Below are 10,052 nucleotides of genomic sequence, written 5' to 3' on the forward strand. Positions count from 1 at the left end.
ATTCCTTGAATTGAAAGAACTTGAGCCTCCTTGATGTGTTGCCTGATATGGTGGGAAAGGTGAGCCCCTGAGTGGAGGACTCATCCCGGATCCCGTTCTCTCACAGGTTTGTGAAAGCAGAAGTCACTTTCCTTCTGACCTTGGCATGCATCCTGCTTCAAGAATGGAGCTGGAGGCATATCCATTCTGATTACACAGAAAATTTAGGTCACTCTCCTATAGAATTTTAATTTCAATAATTGTTCCAGTAATTTGCAAGTATATGGTATGTTTTGTCTTAACTAATAGAAAAAGTGTCCTTTTTCAAAAAGAGAAGTGTTAATGTAATAATAACAGTAATGACTTCACAGGGTGTGTGTGTTCTGTTCCAAGCACTTTAAACATAGGAACAATTTCATCCTCTCTTCCTGGGTGCTGCCTACGGAGGTGGCAGCCATCTCCTCCTCGGCATCATGGCCGCCCTCAGACCCCTTGTGAAGGCCAAGATCGTCAAAAAAAGAACCAAGAAGTTCATCCGGCACCAGTCAGACCGATATGTCAAAATTAAGCGTAACTGGCGGAAACCCAGAGGCATTGGCAACAGGGTTCATAGAAGATTCAAGGACCAGATCTTGATGCCCAACATTGGTTATGGGAGCAACAAAAAATCAAAGCACATGCTGCCCAGTGGCTTCCGGAAGTTCCTGGTCCACAACAACAAGGAGCTGGAAGTGCTGCTGATGTGCAACAAATCTTACTGTGCCGAGATTGCTCACAATGTTTCCTCCAAGAACCGCAAAGCCGTTGTGGAAAGAGCTGCCCAACTGGCCATCAGAGTCACCAACCCCAATGCCAGGCTGCGCAGTGAAGAAAATGAGTAGACAGCTCATGTGCATGTTTTCTGTTTAAATAAATGTAAAAACTGCCAAAAAAAAAAAAAAAGAAAGAAAGAAATGTAATCCTCACAGTAGTCCTTGGAGGATGATATCATCCTGATTTTGCAGATGAGACCACTGAGGCACAGAAAGGCCAAGCCTTATATGGCAGAGCTGGGATTTGAACCCAGGATGTCTGGCTCTTAATGCTGTTAGTTCACTTTCTTAACTGTGGGCCAGATGTGTGTAATTGGCTATCAAATGTGGTTCTGACACAAAATTCTACATCTAAATTCCAGTCTCCATTTTACATTTCTGCTAACCTGACAGGTGAAAAACTTTTATTTTAATATGACCAGCGATCCACATTTTGAAAAATACCACCAGTGCAGTCCTGACAGCCAATTCTTCATTCTTAAGCACCTGGGAGGAAACTGTTCAGAAGTGATTTGTTAATGAAATGGTAAAATCAGCTCTGCCCTTGCTGATGAGTCAAGAATAATTACCAACGACTGAGTCCAGCCTCATGACCACTTTCTTGAGTGGCATTTAGTTTGCATCCTAATTTGAAGTTTACGATTCTGGCAAGATATTGGACAGCTGTGTGGATAATTTTGTTCACAAATATAGATGCAAAGCTCTATGCTGCGTTACAGCTATTTTAAAGAGCATACTTTAGGACTAGTGTTTATTTCCTTGTGTCTAAATTTCCTGTTTTGCATTTGCTTTAGCTAAGATTGTTTTGGGCTAAACTTATCTTCCTACACAGACCCTTGGTATCATGTAAATCAAAATAGTCATTAAAACACAGGCATATCTAATTATATGACTCTTATTGTTGCTACGTTGAAGTTTTCTTTCTTAAATTTTGTCTACACAATGAATATGTTTTAACAGGAAAAAAACTATATGTTTGATTGCTTGCTTATTTAAGTAAAAGAGAAAGAAGAGATAGAAGAATTATGTACTCTTTATTGGTTGCCAAACAATAAAAATACTTTTTTGGGAAAAAAAGGTAAACCCCATTGTTTCTTTGAATGTGCTTGTTCTTTCAGCTCAGTCCTAAGAGTGGATGATTATTGAGCACAGGGCCCTGAGATGAACTGAGTGAGGGACTCGCATCTCATTCAAGCCTCACAAAGCAGTGGAAGTATTAATGTTTCCTTCATTTTATAAAGAGCACACTGAGACTAAGAACAGTTGATTAGTTTGCCCAAGTTCTCAAGAGTAGTAAAATTTTAGCCATTAATTTAAAACAGACCATCTGGAGGTAGACTAGAGCTGAAAATGATCTCAATTAAAGGAAGGAATTCTGTCACTTTGTGGAGTTTTATGAAGAGATAAGATAGAAACCAACTTACTGAGTATTAAACAAAAGGCTATTTCCCGAAAACACCCTTCCACGTTTGTTCTTCAATCAGTAAAGTTTTACTACGGTTAAGGCAAAAAAAGGGTTAGACACAATTCCTTCCTTCAAGAAGCTTAGAGGTTAATAGGGACACTACAATATTTGTGACACAACTTAAAAGCTACATAAAAATGGTATAGAAAGGTAAAGATTTCTCTGTGGAAGAGGCATAAAAAAGAAAATATTTTCCTCATGGTAAGCTTGAAGGTTCTTCCTCCCTGGGAGGCTTAAAGAAGTCTTCATGATGGAGATCTAGAATCCATCTTTAGTTGGTTAGTGTGTGCACATGTGAGAGAGAAGGCCATGCTGGGCCTGATCCAAGAATGAGGCTGGAAATGGCTGTACTTTTAAGAAAATGAATAAATAAATAAATGATCTTGTTTTCCTAAGAGCCTGGAAGAGACTAATGGAAGCTGTGAATAGAAAGACCCTTTGAAGCCAATTTGGAGATGGCCTTGAAAACGAGGGGAGTATAGAATTTTCTTCAAAAGAAAATAAGAAACCTTTAAAGGATTGTATCTGGGGAGGGGCAAGATAATAACAAAATCTTCGAGGAGGGAATAAGCCCTTACCTCACTGCTGTTCACCTTGTTTGAGGGCTTACCCTTCACAGCATACGCCCCTGCTCCTGGCCCTCCCCGTTGCCTAGGCGGAGTTCACTGTTAGCCCTCGTCAAGTGTGATCACCAGCTGGCTTGTCTATCTCTTCTTATCAGTGATTGGGCAGTCTTGATACTGAGCTTCCCAGCTGTGGACCCACAACTAAATTAATGTAAGACCCAAAGGTCTGAAACGCCCTTTAAGATGCCACCCTTGAGAATAAAGAATGTTACCAGCAGAGGGTGTTAGGTTTATGCAAGAAGAAGATGGTGTGGTAGAAAAAATCTGAGAGTAAGAAAATTAAGAGAAGAGAAAATAATAAAAAAGAACAGTGATCATTTGTATTAAATAATGAGAGTGAAAATAGGGCTAACAGTATTTTACAGGTGCACGTTGTTGACATGTAACCAACAAGAATAGGACTATATGGCTGCAACCCTTTGTCTGCAAAAGCTCACATGTATTGGCTAGTAATGTTCAAGTAATTAACAGAGGACATTAATCAGTTAAATACCTATCTGCACATGTTTTCTCTAAAAAATTTCAGGTCTCTGCTGGGCATGGTGGCTCATACCTGTAATCCCAGCACTTTGGGAGGCTGAGGCGGGCAGATCATGAGGTCAGGAGATTGAGACCATCTTGACTAACACGGTGAAACTTCGTCTCTACTAAAAATACAAAAAAAAAATTAGCCGGGTGTGGTGGCGGGCGCCTGTAGTCCCAGCTACTCAGGAGGCTGAGGCAGGAGAATGGCGTGAACCCGGGAGGCGGAGCTTGCAGTGAGCTGAGATTGCACCACTGCACTCCAGCCTGGGCGACACAGCGAGACACTGTCTCGGGAAAAAAAAAATACAGGTCTCTATTTTTTTCTGTCTAATACTTCCGGCTTCAAGGATAGAGTCAAGAGAACTGAGACCAGGAATTGCAACTATTGCAATCAGGCAAATCCCCACAATGTCCCAGGTCAGAGAGTCAAGAGAGAGGCAGCTAAACAATGGGACTATACCCACCTATGACATGACCTTTTAAAACATCTCCTTTTTTTGTGCTGCTTTAGATGGATAGAAGTGAACTTATGTCTATGCTTTGATTTTTGCAAAATTCTTAGGCTGTAAAAGATAACAGTTGTGACTAGGAGACTAACTCTTATTTGCCTCAGTTCTAAATTCAGTGTATTCAGTATAACGTTGAGGAAATAAAAATCATAATAATGATTTCAGGAGTGACATATTAACTCCATATTTTTGAAAGAAAGTGTGGTCAGGCTCTGTGCTAAAAAAAATTCTACCTACTGATGTTCCAAAAGTGTGTCATGAGATGATCTGTTATACTGAAAATGAGATTTCTGTGAATGCGGAATGACTTTTGTGTCCTCTTCTTTCCATATTCAAATCTTATTTCACTTCTATGAGATTTCCCCTTGTTTATGGGTTTCTTTAATCATATGCATGTATTTTTATGTTGACATCTAGTAAAGGTATACACTTTTGTTTCATTTTTAGCATGGACCTAAGAAGCTCTTCCATCATCATCTATGGCTTTCATTACTGATTCTGTTTATAGATAGGATACAAAGATAATATAAAATCAAAACAAGTTGTAAACAAAATTATTTTAAAATTAGATTTTCTCTTCAATTTAAATATTTCACCCTTCCAAAGGGTGAGGGATGGGGGAAAGATGAAAGTGGCAGAATTAATGTAGAAGTAAAGTGTTTGGAGCAGAGCTTGGGTTTTTCCCATAGAATGAATACTAAATTTTATCAGTATAATGATCCACCACAGTTTAAAGAAGCAGCACATTTTCCGATTACAATGATAACTTTTAACATATTGAACATTTTAACATATCTATATCTTCTAATACATTAGACTTGAAAAATTCTGTAGTGGTTGCCTGTCTCAGCATTTTGCAAACATCATCCTTGCTGTACCAAAACAGAGTTCACAAATTTTGGAAAGATGTGTGAGTGGCTGTACCTCTTCTGGGACTAGACAACTGACAGCAACTACTATATGTGCAAGTAGTTGTTCTCTGATGAGCTGAAACAGTCACTCCTATCACTTCCCATGCTCTGTGGTTTACATGAGGAGCGCTGGTAGAGAAAGGCAGTTCTAGATCTTTGTAAGAAGGTAATGAGACACTAAACTGTGCTCTTCAATGGCAAGTGTTAATCTAATACATCTCTCCAAGGAAGGGCTGACAATGGGAGTTGAAAGCCACCAGATAGCAAGCACCCTGTGGCTCCCAAAATGAGTGGGAAGGTAGTTACACAAAGTTGGTGCCCCCCATACCTGTCTGGAGGCCTGGCTGAAGAGCCAATCCTAGTATGCCCCTCCTATCATCGTGGCCACTCTAGGAGCCAGCCCCAGCCACAGGTTCCCTGCTAGGCAAGAGTTGTCATACTTCTTCTACAAACTTCGAGTCGACTTAAAGTTTTCCTTTTGTCTTCTTCACCAGAGAAAGAAAAAGTTTACTTTTGGACAGATTGCACTAAAGCACTTTAGATGTTCTCTTTTCTCTGGTGGAAGCCTGTGTCTTAGGAGACATGGGGAGCCTGCTGCTGGCTCACCTGTCACAGAACTGGATCGTGAAGCTTTCATCTGGTTTTTCCCAGGTGGGCATTTTAAACTTCTGCTTCAAAGTCTGTCTTTGTGCTTTTAATAAATAAGACATTTGTACTGATGGAATCTGCAAGACAGGTTTGAAGGAAAAAATAAATGTCTCAAAGCGAAAGTCTATTTCTTTCCATAAAGATGATATCATGAACAGTCACGTAAAAAAAGTATTAAAATAGCCTTTTGAGTTGGGCATCTATTATGTTCAGTAAACTATAACACAGAAGAGCACATGGAGCACATACATGAAATATTGTTGAGGTGGCCATTTGGAGTCCTGAGTTCTAGTAAGGACTCCACTTCAATTGGCCACATGATCCAAGGATGGGCACATCACTTCTCCAGGACTTAGGGTCTTCGTCTCTAAAGTGAAGGCTGAATATTACAGGTGCCCTTAAAGCCGCAAAGCATCACACATTTCACACCTGTTTACCCTCTCTTTCTCTTAGATAACACTTTTCTCTCCTTTTCTTTCCTCAAAATGCCAGTATCTCCTCTCCCCGTCTCATTCTTAGCTTCCTACTTCACCAGAAAACTGAAGCAATTGAAAAAGAATGTCCATGAGCTTCCAACATCACGTTGGCTTATGGCTGTGATCTGAATGTGTCTCCTCCACAATTCAGGTATTGAAACTTAATGGCCAGTGTGACAGTATTAAAAGATGGGCCTTTAAGGCCATGAGGGCTCCTCCCTCATCAAAGGGATAAAGGTCTTTATAAAAGAGGCTTCACACAGCATCTGGTCCTCTCGCCATGCTACCTTCTGCCAGGTGAGAATGCAGTGAAAAGGACCTCACCAGATGCCAAATGCTGTCTCCTTGATCCTTAACTTGTCAGCCTCTAGAACCGTGAGAAAATACATTTCTTTTCTTTTCTTTTTATTGAGACAGTTTCACTCTTGTTGCTCAGGCTGGAAGGCAATGGCACAATCTCGGCTCACTGTAACCTCCACCTCCCAGGTTCAAGGGATTCTCCTGCTTCAGGCTCCCAAGTAGCAGGGATCACAGGTGTGCGCCACCACGCCTGGCTAATTTTGTATTTTTAGTAGAGATGGGGTTTCACCATGTTGGTTAGCCTCGTCTCGAACTCCTGACCTCATGTGATCCCCCTGCGTCAGCCTCCCAAAGTGCTGGGATTACAGGCATGAGTCACTGCACCTAGCCAATTTATTTTCTTTACACATTACTCGGTCTGTGGTTTTCTGTTATAACAGCACAAATAGACTGAGACCAAAATTGATACCGGGAGGATGTTGCTACCACAAATACCTGAAAATGTAGAAGCAGCAGCTTTGGGACTGAGTCATGGGTAGAGGCTGGAACCATTTTAAAGGGAATACTGAAAAAGCCTGTATGGCCAAACATGGCACATTAAGGGTGATTCTGGTGAGGGCTCAGAAGAAAAGAAGAGCTGTAGGGAAAGCCTAAACCTTCTTAGTTTATCTTAGACAAATTATTATATTATCTCAGTGATTGTGACCAGAATACTGGTAGAAATATGGACAGTGAGGGCCTTTATTAGGTATCTTAGAGAGGAATGAGAAACACCTTACTGGAAACTGGAAGAAAGGCCATAATTGTTACAAAGTAGCCAAGAATTTGACTGAATTATGTTCCTGCCTCAGTAGTTTGTGGGAGGCAGAACTGAAGAGTGATGAACTAAGATACTTGATGAAAGAAATCTCTAAGCAGCAAAGTGTTGAAGGAATTGCATGGCTTCTTTTTTTTTTTTTTTTTTTTTTTTTTGAGACGGAGTCTCGCTCTGTCACCCAGGCTGGAGTGCAGTGGCGTGATCTCAGCTCACTGCAAGCTCCGCCTCCCGGGTTCATGCCATTCTCCTGCCTCAGCCTCCCGAGTAGCTGGGACTACAGGCGCCCGCCACCTCGCCCGGCTAGATTTTGTATTTTTTTTAGTAGAGACGGGGTTTCACCGTGTTAGCCAGGATGGTCTCGATCTCCTGACCTCGTGATCCACCCGTCTCGGCCTCCCAAAGTGCTGGGATTACAGGCTTGAGCCACCGCGCCCGGCCTGCATGGCTTCTCTTAACTGCTCCTAGCAAAATGCAAAAAGACAGAAATGACTTAAAGATGGAATTTATAATCAAAAGGGAAGCTATCACATGTAAAGAATGTAAAGATTTGAAAAATTCTCAGCCTGGCCATGTAAATAATAAAAAAGCATGTTTAGTAAAGAAAACCAAGGTTGTGCCCAATCGACAGTCTAATAAGCAGATTAGCGTGAATAGCAGGAAGCCAGGAGCTATTTATCAAGATAATGGGAAAATGACCCCAAAGACATTTCAGAGATCTTCCAGGCCGCCACACTTTTCACAGGCAAAGTTCTAGGGCCTTGGGGGCAGAACAGGTTTGAGGGAGGGGCCCAGGATGCCCTTGGGAACTTGAGGCTTACCATCTAGGGTCACCTCAAATCTCTGTTCCCTGCATTCTGGCACAGTGCTCCTTGGCTACCCCAGCTATGGCTCAAGCAGGCCCAGGTGTGGCTCAAGCCACTGCTTCAGAAGGTATAGGCCATAGCACTTGGCAGCATCCATGTAGTGCTAACTCTGTAAGTGCACAGAGTTCAGGAGCTTTGAAGGCCTGGTTTCCTCCCCTTGGTTTCAGAGAATGCCACAGAGTGTCTCCACTAGAGAAATGCACAGTGGAGCTGTGTGAGTGAGGCCACCTCAGAGAGTACTCACTAAAACAAAGTCTACTGGAACCATAGGGGCACTGCCATGCTGGAGACCTCCACATTTTAGAGTCACCAGCATGCAATGCCAGCGTAAAAGAGCTGCAGGCAGGAGACTGCAACCCATGAGGGCTGTGGTGTGGGCTATGCCCAGCAAAACTATGGGGTTGTGGCCTTTGGAGTCTTGGGGATCCAACCCCTGCCCTAGTCTGCCTTGAAGGTAAAACATGGAGTCAAATAAAATTATTCTCAAGCCTTAAGAACGAATGTTGTTTGCCCTTTTGGGTTTTGGACTTACTCAGAACTTGTTACCCCTTTCTTTTAGCCAATTTCTTCTTCCTTTCAGGATGGGAATGTCTGTCCCACACTTGTACCACCATTGTGTTTTGGAAGCAAATAACTTATTTGACTTTGCCGCCTCATGGCTGGAGGGAAATTTGCCTCAGGATGAATTGTTCCTTGAGTCTCACTCATACCTGATTTAAGTAAACCTCTGGACTTTAGACTTTTGAGTTGTTGTTGGAATGAATGAAAACTTTGGGGGCTATTGGTATGGAATTAATAATGTATTTTGCACATGAGAAGGATATGAATTTTGAGTGGCCAGAGAAGAATGCTATGGTTTGAATGTATTTCTGCCAAAATTAATATGTTGAAACTTAATGAAGAATGTGATCATATTGAGAGGTGAGGCCTTTAAGAGGAATTAGGCTATGAGAACTCCTCCTCCATGAATAGGATTAAGGACTGCCTTAGTCCATTTTATGCTGTTACACAGAATACCACAGACTGGGTAATTTATAATAAAAAGAAATTTATTGGTTCACTATTCTGGAGCTGGAAAGTCCAAGATCAAGGGGCTGACTCCTGGCTAGAACCTTCATGTGTGTTTTTTTCATGGTGAAGGGCATACGAAAAAGGGTGAGAGAGAAAAAAGCAAGCCAAACTGGTCCTTTTGGAAGGAGCCCACTCCCACAATAGCAACATTAATCCATTTATGAAGGCAGAGCCCTCATGGTGTAATCACCTCTTAACATTCCCACCTCTTAATACTATTGTAATGGCAATTAAGTTTCTAACACATGCTTGTTGGGAGGACACATTCGAACTGCAGCAAGACCCTTAAAAAAGAGGCTTAAATGCAACATTTGGCTCTCTTGCCCTTCTGCCTTCTGTCATGTGCACAGGCAGCAAGAAGGGCCTCACCAGACATCAAATTCTGGCATCTTGATTTCAGGCTTCACAGTTTTTATACCTGTGAAAAAATTAATTACCCAATCTGTGGTCATCTGTCGTAGCACAAAATGAACAAAGACACTTACCCATCAGTACCTACACCCACAGAGGCTGCCTCCACCTTTTAACTTAGACTAACTACCCTTTCTCATAAACAAAGCTCATACTTCACCTATTCAAAAACAGAAGTCACAAGATAGCTCACCTCTGGCCTTTGGATTTTTCTCTGATAATCATGCAAAGCTGAGTTGCTCATCCCATGACTGTTAGGTAAAGGCAAAAAAACTTTATTTCTTTCATCTCCCTTTCTACCCATTCCCCTTTCACCCTCACCCCTGGTATCTTTGATGTTCCCTGAACTGGCCAGGCACTCTCCAGCCTTAGTCCTTTTAATGGTTCCGTCCACCTGAAACGTTCTTTCCACAAATATCTACAGAGCTCGCTTCTTCACTTCATGCAAGGGTTTGTTTAAATATCGCCCACTTAATAATGTATTTTTTGATCACAGTTTTTAAAATAAAAATCCATGACTAACAAAGACTGACACACATGTAGTCCTTTGAACAATGCCTAGATAAAAATGTCTGTGGAGTGAAAAGAATAAATGCTGACTTTGCTGTTTCCTGGTTTTCTTCAGGAAAGTCTCATTAT

At 41.6% G+C, this 10,052-nt stretch overlaps 1 pseudogene across 1 annotated transcript; it reads left to right on the top strand.

Moving 5' to 3' along the window:
* The first annotated feature begins 419 nt into the window (after positions 1 to 419).
* LOC108513797 (60S ribosomal protein L32 pseudogene) lies at positions 420 to 860 on the top strand (annotated as a pseudogene). The gene has a single exon (XR_001881023.1). The product of XR_001881023.1 is annotated as a 60S ribosomal protein L32 pseudogene (transcript).
* The last annotated feature ends 9,192 nt before the right edge of the window (positions 861 to 10,052 follow it).

This window comes from Rhinopithecus bieti, unplaced genomic scaffold (assembly GCF_001698545.2).
Source record: "Rhinopithecus bieti isolate Rb0 unplaced genomic scaffold, ASM169854v2 scaffold_33401, whole genome shotgun sequence".
Lineage (NCBI taxonomy): Eukaryota > Metazoa > Chordata > Mammalia > Primates > Cercopithecidae > Rhinopithecus > Rhinopithecus bieti.